Raw genomic sequence first — 15,450 nt, 5'->3', positions numbered from 1 at the left:
GTATTTAAATGTTTAATATACACTCACTGACAGTGTTAGGGGTAACATGATAAAAGTGACGCATGTCATGTAATCAGATTACTTTTTTGAGTAACGAGTAAAGTAGCGCAATATATTTTATTTTAGACCATAATATCGGAGTTACTTTTTAAATAAAATAACGCATTGCTTTTGTACACCTCTTCTGTCCCTGTATTGCAAGAAATCAGGAGAAAAAGTGCAAACTTTGGGGAGGAGACAAAGTGCATGATGGGTATTGTAGTTCTATAGAGTGTGAGACCAGAGACTATTTAGCAGAGAGAGACGAGTCGCATATATTTAAATGAATGGGAGAAATTGGAATGCCCAACCAAGGAGATCTAGCACCCAACAGTCAATGAATGTAGAAAGGAAATCCCATCTTGCGGGTAAAAGAGCCAACCACCTTTTAAATACAGACATCGCCTGCCAATCAACTCGCTAACGTGCATGCGCATTTCGTGTTTTAGCATAATATGAAGTCAACATTCAGTTGAGTGAAATGCGATTGATTCATGTGTTAATACACACTGCATTAAAAAAATCAGTAAACGCGTTTAGGCAAAGGGATTATAAGACTAGCCTTCCACTGGCCATGACATGATACACAGAGTGAAATACTCACTCAATTCACGGACTTATGCAGCTGGACTGCTCCGTGTTACAGCTCCCTGTAACTGGGAGAATGGGATGAGAAAAGCTGACTCTGGATCAGTGACACCAAGCAAAGTTCTACATGGTTTGTGTACGCAGAGAAAATGTCTTATTTTCTAAAAAATATTCTTCGTTTTTGTTTTATAATAAACAAGTAGTCATGAAACAAACCGTTTTTATGACATTTTGGTAGCATTAAAAACGATTCCATTCAAGTTGTATCAACATGTTCCTTTGAAGTCGTGGCGTCTGTATGCACCGTGGATGAACACAAAACAAGCATGCACTGAGATAATTTAAGTGAAAAAATATTCATTTATTCATCAGACTTATTCCTTGAATATGTTAAGCTGGTATTCCCCACTGAATTTTATCCTGACTTTTGAAAAACATCTTAAGTTGACTCTGACATTGTCGATGGGCACAGCACATGATGGCAGATATGATGCATGTTCAAGTATTCAACTTTGCTGCATTAGGTAAGACAGTAGTTATTCTTCATTAAAAACAAATCATGCATATTCATGTTATTGATTCTTTATTATAAATATGACGTGAAGACCTACTTTCTAAACATCTGTTTGTTTACTATGTTGTTTTGACATGAGTGTTGTACAGTAGCTAGCATGACCTGTAATGTCTCTTGTATACAATGCATGGCTTATTTGTATGGAATACATAGCATAGCAGAAGAGAAAGTGGCTGTGAGAAAAAAGTAACTCAAAGGTAACGCAAAAGTAATGTAACACTTTCCATAAAAATAACTTTGTAATTATTTAAGTTATTATTAATATTCTAACGAGTTTTAAAAGTAATGTTACCCAACACTTCTCACTGAAAACTTTATTAGGAACACCTGCACACCTACTTATTTATGCGATTACCTAATCAACCAATCGTGTGGCAGCAGTGCAATGCATACAATCATGCAGATACGGATCAGGAGCTTCAGTTCATGTTCAAATCAATCACCAGAATGGGGAAAAAAATGTGATCTCAGTGATTTCGATGGGCATGTTTAAGTATTTCTGTAACTGCTGATCTGAGTGTACATTAACACACTTACTTGTATACTTATTTTTTAAGTATTACTTTCCATTATATTATATTACTAAATTATTATGTACTTCAACAGGGTGCTATCATTAGAATGCAGCTGTTAGAATGGGTAGAACGTAATTTAAAAGCCAATATCTAATCCTGCATATGCTACATAATCCTGCTCCAGAGCAGGTTTGAGTTTATGGACCTGTTGCTTTGACAACAAACACAAATTGAGCTTCAGTGGAGAGACAAATCCAAGATTGTGCCAAAACTTCAAACAATTAAATTCAACTCTTCATACAGCATGTATTAAGAACAGGGTCCTGGATAACTGGGAATTTCCATGAGTTTAGTAAGAGATAACATACAGTCAGACTGTCATTACCACAAAATAAACCCTGACAGTGTGATCAGGACAAAAATGCAAAATGGAGGCAATTATTCTGTTTATTATGGAGATTATTACCCGTCTTACATTTGGCTACTTACCAAACAAATAAATACATTGACAAAGTATTGGTTTTAGTTTCAGACTTTTCAATTGAGAAGAAAGAGACCACAGAGTGATACAAGATACATGAAACTAGCATTAGCACTATGTACAGTAGGAAATCGATCGCCTGGGACAGTGGTCAATTATACAGTTTAATGATCTTTATACAAAATTATTTCACCACATAATGCAGTGATTGACCAATCAGAATCAAATATTCCAGAGAGCCATGTAATAAACAAACATTTGTTGATTTTGAAGCTCAAGACTCCAATCAGGGATCTTTAGTGCCACTTAAAGTCAAGAAAAAAAAGAGCAAATGATGATCTCTCTGGGTTGCGGTTATATTTTTTTAGCATGCATCAGAGACCTGCCCTAAAAGGTTAAGCACTAAATGATTTTCTAATCCTAGATAACACTGTTTTAAAAATGATTTTATCTACGAGGAAAATCACATCACTGTCTGACAACACAGACTAATGGTTCTTGGAATAAGGTGTTCAAAGCTAGTGAGCTAACATCATTCATTCAGGTCTTAAAAAACAAAACAAAAAAAAAAAACAAGCTCATCATTACAGAATCTACAGTATTTGCATGAGAGCAAACATCAAACCTTCACTGAATTGTATAGAGTTAAATGTAGGCAAGAAGGCAACACGCCAGTGTCTACAGGTCTCTGCTAGTGAGCGTTTATGACTGCAGGAAATGGGCTCTATAGCCATACAACCATTCATGCTGAGCAGCTGTGAGTGCCATTAACATGACTCAGGCTATGAGGTTCAAGCAGACACGATTGGTCAGACATACGTTTTAAAGGTGCGTGATAATTCTTCCGAGGCCACACACAGCGGAAATGTGAGGGGTTGGAGTAGATCCCATAGATCACAATGTCGTAAATACTCTGTCTAATTTATTTTCTGAGAAGTTTCTAAGAAGTCGCTCGCATTGTTTTATATCAGCGCATGGACAGACACTCGGTTTCCATTTGTCAAAATGGCCGCTATGGCTGGTTTCAAAGTCATGCTACGTCAGTACAAACAAAAATGATTTCTGCCTTTTAACTGATAAAAATCTTTCACTAATGTTTCCATTTATGAATAGAGCTTAATCTTCATGTTTTGAATATTGTTTGTTAATGGTATGTATGTAATGTTTTCGATGTTAAAATACTTTCTTCTATCCGAGATTAACAAGCCTAGATAAGCCCTTTATAGGCGGTGCTATCAAAACATTCCAATGATTGTTTGAGCATCCTGACTGGTGTGTAAAATGGTGTGAGTTTGGGGAGGGACTATCTGTTTGTCAGACCAATGGCCGTGCTATAATAAACATCATTTTTGCAATTCTGGTTTGTGATGCTATTAGTGCAGAAAGTATACGCTTAATCTTCAAAACAAAATCTACTTAATCTTCAGTCTATGAATGAGTAAAATGTGAGGAAATGAGTCATACGCAATATAAAAAAACAATGGCCATTTTTGTATAGGAAGTAGATATCATCTTATTTCATCCAGTTCCACAGATAGATATTATTTGCATCTAGAACTGTTTTGAACATGTTGGTAATCACTGGAAAGATTTGTAAACGGGCCATACATTAAGCCATACAATAACAGTTAAATATTCTCAGAACTGTCTGAATCATCTGTTAATCTCAAACATGAAATTACATGTCGACTCACCCACCTGCAGTAGCAACAGACAAGCTAGTAACGCAAAGTCAGGGCCCAAAAGAGGAAAGCAGCAAGTTCAAAGTCAGGTGATTGTATGTGTTGTTCTGCTGTCTGTTCTGTGTGTATGTTTTGGAGACAACCTCATGCAGAGACAAGCACTGCAATAACATGTCATCTGTCAACGAAATGAAAGCACCGATATAGTGGGTGGGGAACTGGTGATGGCTTCATGCTCCTTGGTTGAGTTGGAATTAGTTAGAACATATAATATCTGCTAAACAAACGTCTCCCAATTGTTATTTTGGTGGCGATTGCCGACCCGAAAATGAGTCATTAGTCATCCTCACTTGTGTACTTAAGACTTTGTTTCTGAATTGCCTTCGGTCTCTGTGATTAGACGAAACAAGTTTGTGTGTTGGCTGGTTGAAATTAATGAGAGATACTGTATGGATTTGGCCTTAAGTAGAAAATACCAGTGTTTGTAAAATATTCAGTTATATATTAAAATATAAAAAGACAAATTACATAGACATATTTTGATCAGCTTCTCTAGAATGGACAATTATGTCAAAACCAAAAAAACGTTTTAAGCATACCAACCAGCCCGGCATTCTGACTAGTGTTAATTATATTTTTTCAGTCCTAATTTTTGTCTTTTGATGAAAATGTCCTTTAAATTTAGTCAGTATGTTATATACATTAATTTTAGTCAATTTTACTGCCATATAATTTAGTCGACAAAATAAAATTTTGTTGACAATAATGTGCAAATTAATAAAAACATGTATCAAACTGTAACAGACCTAAGTTTATATATATATATATATATATATATATATATATATATATATATATATATATATATATATATTTGTCAAAATCTGACTCCCTGCCAGATTCTTACTCCCCGCTACCTGTTTGGTCCCTATGCCTAAGCCAGGGGGCCTCTATGCTGTCAAATATGTTCAAAATAGCCCAGGTAAAGATACATAACATAGAAGTAGATATGGCTATGGATTTGAAGTGAAGCAACCTGTCCATTACGAGCAGAATAAAGGAAAAATAATGTGTCAGGAATGTGAAATAAGAGAGCATGAAGGAATGTAGTATTTTTTTTTTTTTTTTTTTTTTACATTTTATTGCTATATTCAACTCACAAAAAACCAAAAACAAATACAATTCACAAAATAAACATTTAACCAAATAAATAATAATAAAAAAAAATAAATAAATAAAAAAAATGCGGACAAAGACATATACAACTAGATAGCATAATATGTAACCCGTGGCCACCACAACAGCCAACCCAAGGGGTGCGCCACCCTCCACTGGAATGAAAACAATAAATAAATAAAAAACCTGGGCGCCAGGCCGGGGAAGCGGAGGGAGAGAGAGGAGAGAACAATAAAACCAATACCAATCATTATAATAATAATAGTTATACCATTGTTTTTATATTAATAATAAGGGTGGGAAATTTGGATTTAAAATATGGAGGAGAAGTGGGAGATAGGGATTGTAGAATGAAAAATAATAACAACAACAATGATAATAATAGTAATAATAATAATAATGATGATAATAGTAAAGTACCTACATTCATCTTTATAGAGATAAAAAAAAATAAAAAAAAAAAAAATTGGAGGTTCCGAAAAAGCAGAAAATTATTTCTTAATGTATAGTCTATATATAAAGATAATTTGTTATATAGTTGTTGCTTAGTTTGAGTTGCATAACTCAACCTTCAGGATAGTGGTAAGTTCAAGGCATTGAGTAGGGGGAGAAATTTTTCTTGAAAGTCATTATTTTGGTTTCTAAGTATTGCTGCATTTTTTTCATTCATAATGTGGTCTGAAAGAAGGGATAGCCAATTTGCAATAGACAGCTGGTTTTTGTTTTTCCAATTTTTCAATTTTTTCAAAAGAAAAACCCATTTTGAACATGATGTGCTCTGTGATATGACATCTTTGTATGACTCTATTCTGGATTAATTGTATGTTTGTGTTTCTAGTCATTCTAAATGTGTTTTCGCAAATAATTTCGCAGAATTTACTGTCTGTGTTAATGTTAAGGTCCTTTTCCCATTAAATTATAGGTACTGAATATTTAGAGTTAGTGGACAATATTAGGGAATATAATTTTGACTAGTTTTGATGAACTCTTTATGTTTTTTATGTTTGCAACAATTGGAGGTAGGTTCGGCAGATTCCGTATTTTAATTTTGGAATTTATTACACTTTTAATTTAGTGATATTATAAGTATTGCTCTTTACCTATATTATATTTCTTAGTTAGTTCTGAGAAGCTGATGAATGTGTTGTCTCTGAATAGATGGTGTAAATGTGCAATACCATTTTCTTTCCATTTTAAACTAAGGAGAGGTCATTTTTTTAATAGTGAATTCAGGATTATTGCATAAAGGTGAGTTTGGAGTTGTAGTGTGGCCTGCCAATTTATTAACTTTCCACCATGCTAATAGTGTTGTTTTAATTATAGAGTTTTCATATAGAGTGTGATGTTTAATAGATGAGGAGATAATGGGTAGATATAAATAGACATTTTAACTGTAGCGATCCATCCTGCGAGGGAGAGTGGCAAGTTCATCCAATGCTTTAAATCATCCTCTATTGTTTTATGAGTGGTATGAAGTTTAGAGTAAATAGATCAGGTAAGTTTGAGGAGATGTGTATTCCTAGGTATGTAATGTTGCCTATTTTGAATGGGGAGGTTTGTTTCATATTATTACAATACATTCCATTTATGGGTAATATTGTAGATTTAGACCAATTTATAGTGTAGTTGGATATCTTTGAAAAGTGATTAATATGCTTGCAGGTTTCTTGAAGTGAAATGTTTGGGTTCTGTAGAAAAAGAAGAATATCATTGGTGTACAATGAGATTTTGTGGCTTATTTTATTAATCAAGATACCGGTTATGTTCTCATTTTGTCTGACAGCGGCAGCTAGTGGTTCGGTGAACAATGCAAATAGTAGAGTAGATAGTGGGCATCCTTGCCTGGTCCCTCAAATGTTGCAAATAAGAATTTCCAGTTTACTTTGTCAAATTCTTTCTCAGCATCTAATGATACTATCACTGTTTTGTTATTTTTCCATTTGCAAATATCTACTATTGAGTAAGCGTTGAGTATTACTGGAAGAGTGCCATCCTTTGATGAAACTGGTTTGGTCTGGTGAATGAGATGTGGGATGACTGATTCTTATCAGTTAGCAAGTGTCTTACTAATTATTTTTAAGTCTGTGTGAAGAAGAGATAGTTCAAACATTCAGTAGGATCTTTGTTTTGTTTGAGAAGGACTGAAATTCAGGTTCATGCAGATTGGGATAACGGATGTGTGTTCTATTTCTATTACCATTCTGATAAATAGAGGAGAAATAGTTGTCCAAAAGTGTTTGAAGAACTCTGATGTGTATCCTTCCATTCCTTGGGCTTTATTATTTGATAATAAGTGAACTACTTTGCTGAATTCATCCGCTGTCAGTGGCACATCTAGTGTCTCTGCTTAGGTTTTATTTAATCTGGGGAGATTTATATTACTCAGAAATGTTTCAATTTCTTTACAGTGATCTACTTTGTCACTAGTGTATAATTCTTTGTAAAATGTGAGGAAAGTTTTGTTTATTGCTTGGGGAGTATGAACCATATCCCCGTCTGAATTTCTAATGGCTGATATAAGTGATTATTCCTTATTACCTTTACATTGGTTTGCTAAATAGTTCCCAGCCTTGTTATTGCAGTCAAGTGTATTTTCATTCGCATTGTTTGCATGAGTATTTTGTAATATTCAAAAAATATTCAAGTCATTTTGTAGCTGTAGTTTTTTCTTACATTTGTGTGTGGAATATGAAATTATTTTCCCTCTTAGTACAGCTTTGGCTGTTTCCCAAAATGTAGAAGCAGACATACCCAGTGTGTCATTTATTTCCATGAAAGTTGCACTCTCTCTGTTAAAATATTAATCCAATTACAGTCATTATCTTTCAGCAGTGATGTAATGAACCGCCATCTATGAGTAGGTTTGATGGTATTGTTATTATTAAGGGTAAAGGTAATTGGTGCATGATCTGAGATAATGATTGGATGAATTTCAGTATTGGATATATCTTTGACACAAGAGTTGCTAGTTAGGAAGAAATCACTTTGTGAATAAGATTGGTGGACTGGTGAGAAGAACGTGTATTCTCTTGATGTGGGGTTGTTAAGTCTGCAGTTATCGCTAGTCCAAGTTCCGACATTTATTGCTTGATTATTTCGAAAGAGTGCCATTTTTTTCTGATAAGATGAAGAGGTAGATTTATCCAATGACAGATTTATAACTAGATTAAAGTCTCCTCCGATAATGATAGGGGATTTTTAAAAGTTATACAGCATTGAGAAGAAGTTATGGAAATGTCTTCATCTGAGTTGGGGCCATAAATGTTGGTGAAAGTTATATTGGTGTTGTTTACTAACACGTTGATAATGACGAAACATACTTCCGGGTCCGTAATAGTTGTTTTATGGGGAATAGGTATTCTTTTATGAACAAGAATGGTGACCCCTCTTTTCTTTGAGGCTGAGTATACTTGGGTATTTTGCCTTGTCTGTAGTTTTCTGTGTTCTGGATAGATGAGTTTCTTGAAGTTGGCATATGTCTGCATTCAGCTTATGTAAGTGATTTAGAACTTTAGCTCTTTTTACTGGTGAGTTAATGCCTCTGACATTCCAACCAAGAAATTATAGTTTTGACATATAAAATCATGTGTTTTAACCAGCCATTTCATTAAACCACTTTATAATATGCTGATGTATGACAGGGAGATTACATAAGAGCATCGGATGTACAGACAGAACATGTGAACAGAACAAAGACGATACATAACATAAAATAACATCGATGGGTTTTATGTAACATACAGGTGTAGGGATAAATGGGATGATTCTATGTTTTTATGTAAACATATACATACATATACACACATGTACACATATGTTCAATGTTTTATATAAACCTGTATATACATATACACGTATGTACACATATGTGGCAGTATGCAGCATGATGAGGTTGTTGTTGTTTCTCTCTCCATTAAAGCCATGATGTGATGTACTACTTTTAAGGCAATTTTAATAATTTTTAAGGCACAATTTTCAATGAAGTTTTTTCAGTGAAACTGTTCAATGAGTACTTTAAGAAATTACATAATTTTCTGTAAAGTTGCTCTGAAATGATGTGTACTGTGATAGTAAAGAGGTTTATTATCTTTGATCTGTTTTATGTTTTAGTTTTTATAGTTCATAGATTATAAAAGTTTATAAAAACATTATCGTTTTTTAAAAAGTCTAAATAAAATGTAGGGGGTTACGAACACACTGACGGGGGCCCCCACATAAAATTTTGATTAGGGCACCGAAAAGACTAGGACCTAAGACTAGGCATTGTTCAAACATATATAAGAATAATATGTATAATATGTAAGATTAAACAAAATAAGAAAAATGTCATAAAAACCTGAGCCCCTGAAACAATATATTATATAGAATATACTTAAGTACCGTATTAGCCAATTTTTTTTTTTTTTGCCTCATCTTCGTGATTGCTGAAAAAACAACAACAAAAACAACAACAACAACAACAACAAAAAAAAAACATTTGTCAACAAACATTTTCATCAGTAATTTGTTTGACGAGATTAACACTGAGGATGGGGGAGTGTTCGGGAAACCTGCTTAAAGTGGGTGGAGTGTTTGGGAAACCTGCTTAAAACAGACATTATTTTTGCAATCCCATTTGGTGCCACTAGTGGCAGAGAAATTACACACTTCACCTTTGGTGCATTCTTAATTATATAAATGTGATACAAAACGAATTTGCAACATCAGAATTGTGTAATTCCTGCAAACAAAGTGCAAGAGTTCAACTCTCTAAATTGAAACTCATGGCTTTGAAATTCAAAGTTGTAATACATAATTTTATGATGTTCATTTGGAAAAGAGGAACAATTTCCTGTAAACATTTTGACAGAAATTGCACTTGGGTTTTTAATGAGACACACATTTTTGGAGCGTGTTTATAGGTTTATTGGCCCCATTATTTAAAGTTGACAAACTAAAACGTTGCGAATGGATTCATGAATACATCCAAGCATCTGTTTGGGCTTGTAAACCAACATTTCCTTCAAGACTACCTGAATTTTTTATTTTTTTATTTTTTATTTTTTCCTTTTTTTAATATCTGGATATAATTGCATGATCTCATTTACTCCAACTGACACGTTCATCCAGAGTACAACCCCCAATACAATACCAAAATTATATATTAAACAAAAGTAAACAAAAATGTAGAAAAAAAATCAAACTATTTTATTAATATTACGATGAACTGAATAATCCCAACAATATGCAAAATATTGCATGGTTGGTTGAGTGAGAAATTGTACAATTATGTAAACAACAGCAGAAGTGTTATTACCAGACTAACTCATGGAATAAACACTTATCCATATATTTGATTAGCAATATTACCTAGTGTTAGGTAAATCTGTCAAAATTGTGTCATTTTCTCCTCTATTACAAGTTTATAAGCCTTATTTTTGCTATCCTAACTATGCAAGATTAGATGGTTAGTAGCATTTTACTATTTGCATTAACATTGATATTTTGCCTGCTGTCGACATCCCAATCAGAGCAGACCTGCAACAAATTTTTGTGTAGCAACCCACCAGTTCCAATTGACAATAATAGGTAATAATCAGCAAACTCTGCATTAACAGCATAGAGACTGTAACCATTAGATTACCAACAGTCATGTATTGCAAACACATGTTTTAGTTATCCATAAGCACTTCTTTACCTGGGTCTTTACTGACATTGAATGATTCCAAAGCACTACCTCATTTAACAGTCATTCTATTAATTTATCACTTTCACTTTCCTACTCAAATGTTGCATGAATCACCGTGGGAACGATATTCAAGCTCTTGTGGGGCATTAAATTATTCCTTCTGTCGAAGGTCAGTCTTCTCTGAACAAACAAACAAAGCTTATCCTAAACAGAAGCGCTCCAAATCAAGTGTGTCTTGGCAGTGCACACGAGAGCTCTCTGGCTGTTCAACCTCTGAAATCCATCAGAAGATACTAAATATTCCTGATCATTTCAGATGGGTGCCAGGTGGAGTCAAACGACACCCTGGAGTCCATGTTTGTGTTAGGTTTCCAGGTCGAGCACTTGTGTTCTTGAGTAGCTATTGGTCTGCAAAAGTATTCTGTTTGTGAACATGGAATTTTGGGTGAGTAGAATGAGACCTACCTCATCTTGCCCCATTAATTTGTTTGACCAGATGGCCAGTATTGTCTCACCCTGATCAGGGCATACAGTCATTTAATATATGCCATTTAAAGGTAATAAACACTATAGGCTTGAGTTGTCGGTTTGGGTAACTTAAACACCCATGGGAGTTGCTGGCAGTGGCCCACCTGCCTCATTAGAAGCCCTCATTACCTCTCATTACCACAGCGGCATGCTACGCTACGTGAGCACAGATCTACAGAGAGGAACCTTTAATTCAGGCTCAATGGGTAACCTGACCCTGCTCATGAATAATAATAGCCGACATCATTGTATGGATGGAAAATAGCACTGTCCATCTGCTTTAGGACAAGAGCATCTGGGAATTTGAAAGGCTTCACTCACTCAGTGTCAAGTAGAGTTTGGGTTCTATCCAAACTAAGGACATCAAGGGGGGCCGTTAACCTGGGTACAAGCAGACCCTTGCACACATACACAGTTCTGTGGGAATTTCAAAGATGCATTATGTAGGATATGTAATCGCACCTATGATTTAAGTTTTGTATCCCTGTGCATGCTTCTAGTGGAGCTTTATCTTTTATAGATGTTGACTAAAATTGCCTGGCCCATTCTGCATGGTATGGTTTTGAGTCCCTTGAGTATTAAAAGACATGCTGTATTTTAATTATTCCCAGAAAAAAAAAAAAAAAAAAATATGTCCCAATCTATTACATCACTTTGCCAAATATTCATACATTTCTAACTTTCCTTCTCCCTGTGCAGCACGCTGGTGTTGATTTAACCCTACTGTTTGCACGTTTTGGCTTGAACTGCGTTTCTGAAGCCGGGTGACAGGTTAACCACCTATTCTGCCCAGATGAAAATGATAAAAATGTGTAACATGTTCCATGTCTCAAAGAGGAATGAGGCAAAGATAGTGAGACCCCTCTGGTTGTGTAACATGAGTGGCTTGATGGATAGATGGAAAGAAACAGAAAGGGGGAAAGCCAAGTCATGAGAAAGAGGGAAAGAAAAAGTTTGATGTTTTAGGGGTCTCTACCTTGGGAAATGTAGGGGAAGAATAGTTCTCTTAAGTCTGAAGATCCACATCACCTAGTAGACCTTCATATTGTCTATGCCTACTACATATCATCTCACACCACAACAACAAACACTTGAGATCTCATAATACCACATGATATTCTTGTCCAAAAAATTAGTAGACTTACAGAAACAACTTGGATTTTTTCCCTTCTTGTCTCTTTTTTCTCTCAATCTTTCTGCTTTTCGAACAATAATTTTCCAAATTCCCCTCAAGTTTTTCAATCTGATAAAGTGAGCCCTACTCTTGTTTGTCTCTCTCCCTTCTAGATACCATCTAGTATATCAGTCAAGTTTTTTTTTTCTTTTCAATGCGTGCATTACTCTTCTTGTCAACAGCACCTTGAGTCTTCCTGTCATTGGATACGGGCTCATTTCAGATAAAAAGCTTCTCTTTTGCATGTTGACAGGTTATGAGACCATTCACGAGCATTCCACGAAACTTATAATTCCAAACTTACCTCAAGGCTGCTCTCCTCACAAGTCTGTGAATTGTCCCAAACTAAAAAATTGGTTGTATTCCAGCTCTCACACTGCAAAGGTTTATCCCCAAAGCCCAGTGCTGTTCAGTGTTTAAAAATGTTAGTATACAGGTCCTATGCCATCCACTTCAGCCCTGCTCCCACTCCCTCTTAAGGGAAATTGATTGTTGTAAAAGTTGGAGTCCCACAGCTACTCCCCTGATCTCCACTGCAGGAGCCAACAGGTCCTAGTGCCTCCCCTTTCCCTCCCTTCCTGCCCCTCCTTTCCCTCCTTGCATCTATAGGCTGCACAATCCTTTGCACGGCGCTGAGACTAACAGTGAAAAGTGGAGCTTTGTTTAGGTCCTGCTGAGGGGGATGATTCACTGTCATGATTTGCTTGGCCCATATCACCCATTCAGTTCTTGACATTTCGCTAGTCCTGTTAGTCATCAAAATTACTTACCTCAATAGTTGTTTCAGACTCCTTTCTTGAGTCATTCATTCACAATCTGTTTTGCTCTAGAAATACAAAGTGCCTCAGTTATTTGCATAAGAAAAAATTAGGCAGTTGTATTGTAGACATTGAAAATGAGAAGCAGAATAAATATGTGACAAAAATGAGAGGGTGACGTTTCTTCTTTTTTCTCTTTTAGTTTCTCCGCAGACAAAAAGAAAAGCTACAAAAGAAAATCAAACCCAGTAGATAAAAAAACCTTGATATGGGGTCCATCCCTACAGTTCAGAGGCCCCTAGATACATTGAATTCAAAAACGAATTATGCTCACAGGAAGTGAGTTGGCCGATTGAACTAAGTGAATATGACATGAAAAACTTTCTCACAGTGAATGAAAACCTGGTTTTAATAACTTTGGTTTGGAAGTTCTCACACAAATGTACATCTCTTTAAATTGAAATTCTTCTGCTGTTTCCATTGTTTTAGTCACATCCCTGTTGGGTGTTGAACTTAAAAGCATATAAGATGCAATTTAATAGCCAGTACACACCCAGCTTTGAGGCCAGTCCACTCATATATCATAACAGAGGGTTCTTCATTTAATTCTCTGACTTCAGTGAAATCAGGTTCTAACATTCATCATTCGTCTTTTCAGTGTATAGGAATTGTGAACATTTTGAAATGTCACATTTAACCTTGTAGTTTTCAAAATTATTTGGATACATTTGAATGCAATTTGAATTAAAGAAAGATTCCAGTTTCAGTAAACATTAAGCTCAATTGATAGCATTTATAAAAAAAATAAATAAAAAAAAACAGTTACATAAAGGCACTTAAAATGAAAGTGAACGGGGCCAGTTCATAATCATTAAAATATACACATTTTCATAAGTATACCCGCAAGATGTAAAATTATACGTGTTTATTGGTCAACAGTATTAACAGTATTTTTTATTCAATGTTTTCACCATTGATGAAAAAATACAGTTTGGTTAAAAGAACAAAAACGGTAAGGTTAAGCCAAAATAACACCCATCGCACAAAGAATGAACTTTTGGAGATGTGGCAGGGGTGGCATCTTCCTCTGCAGCCGTGCTGCCCAGTACAATGATCTTCATCACATGCTCAGTGAAGCTATCTTTAATCATGTCTTCGCTGACATTCTGTCAAATACACAAATCAGTGAGAAGTGATCAAAATACTGCACAGATATTTAGTTGCATGTTGTCTTCGATTATAAATGAAGTAATTCTGTGGGTGGAAGTGACTATTTAACAGTTCCCACACACATCCTGTTTAGAATGTACACAACAATCATCTGAAATCATAGAAGAAAAAGGAATAAATGTAAAAAAAAAAAAAAAAAAATCCCTTCACAACCATTCATCTCAAACATGGCCAGGCGTTTTGGAGTGTAGAAGTTCAGTTTTCCCAAAAAGGTTTGCTCCAGGTGAATTGTGATTATCCTCCTGAACTCATCCTTGATCTAAGACAAAGATTAAAACAAAATGTCATGTAGAAGATTTACTCAAGGAGGACACGGGGAACCAGGTTTCTTCACCTCAGGTAGGAGAGTTTTTAATAACGTAGCTTGGGGTTTTTACAGGGTTGCCACAACACGTCAGCTTCACACTTTCACAGTATTCTCTAACTTCACAATACTCTTTAGCTTCACAGTACTCTTTAGCTTCACAGTACTCTTTAGCTCCACAATACTCTTTAGCTTCACAATACTCTTTAGCTCCACAATACTCTTTAGTATTAGAAGACCTTCACGACCCAGACTCTCTCTCCAGTCCTGCTGGTGGTGTGGCTCTTTTACGCCGCTCTCCCCGTGCTCACTGAATTAGAGACAGGTGTTAGACATAATTTAGCTCAGGTGCAAGTGCCCTTACCGCTTTCTCTCTCTCCAGACAAACGCTTGACCACGCCCCTACTGCCACATATCCCCACCGCCCAACTCAGGCCGGGGAGGCATCCGGCCTGCCTACCACTCCCCCCCCCCGTTTCTGGAAAGGAAATCGGCGGCAGCCATCTGCGCTCCCGGGCTGTGGACCACCTTGAATTTAAATGGCTGAAGATCCAGATACCAATGGGTGATCCGCGTGTTGGTGTCTTTCATGCGGTGGAGCCATTGGAGTGGGGCATGATCTGAACAGAGGGTGAAGGCCCACACCAACAGGTAGTATCGGAGAGTGAGGACCACCCACTTGATGGCAAGACATTCTTTTTCTATGGTGCTGTACTTAGTTTCCCTCAATGAG

At 35.8% G+C, this 15,450-nt stretch overlaps 1 protein-coding gene across 2 annotated transcripts in view; it reads right to left on the bottom strand.

The window, feature by feature from the left end:
* LOC127419730 (neurotrophin-7-like) overlaps window positions 1-12,885 on the bottom strand; it is a 54,030-nt gene extending 41,145 nt beyond the window's left edge. For both annotated transcript variants that reach the window (XM_051661394.1, XM_051661393.1), the window contains exon 1: window positions 12,730-12,885. The gene's annotated coding sequence lies outside the window, so the exon portion shown is untranslated. The remainder of the gene's footprint in view (window positions 1-12,729) is intronic.
* Between the last annotated feature and the right edge of the window lie 2,565 nt (window positions 12,886-15,450).

The sequence above is a fragment of the Myxocyprinus asiaticus genome, chromosome 29 (assembly GCF_019703515.2).
Source record: "Myxocyprinus asiaticus isolate MX2 ecotype Aquarium Trade chromosome 29, UBuf_Myxa_2, whole genome shotgun sequence".
Lineage (NCBI taxonomy): Eukaryota > Metazoa > Chordata > Actinopteri > Cypriniformes > Catostomidae > Myxocyprinus > Myxocyprinus asiaticus.
Note: the sequence above shows the minus strand (reverse complement) of the source record. Positions and strands in the feature narration are given on the sequence as shown.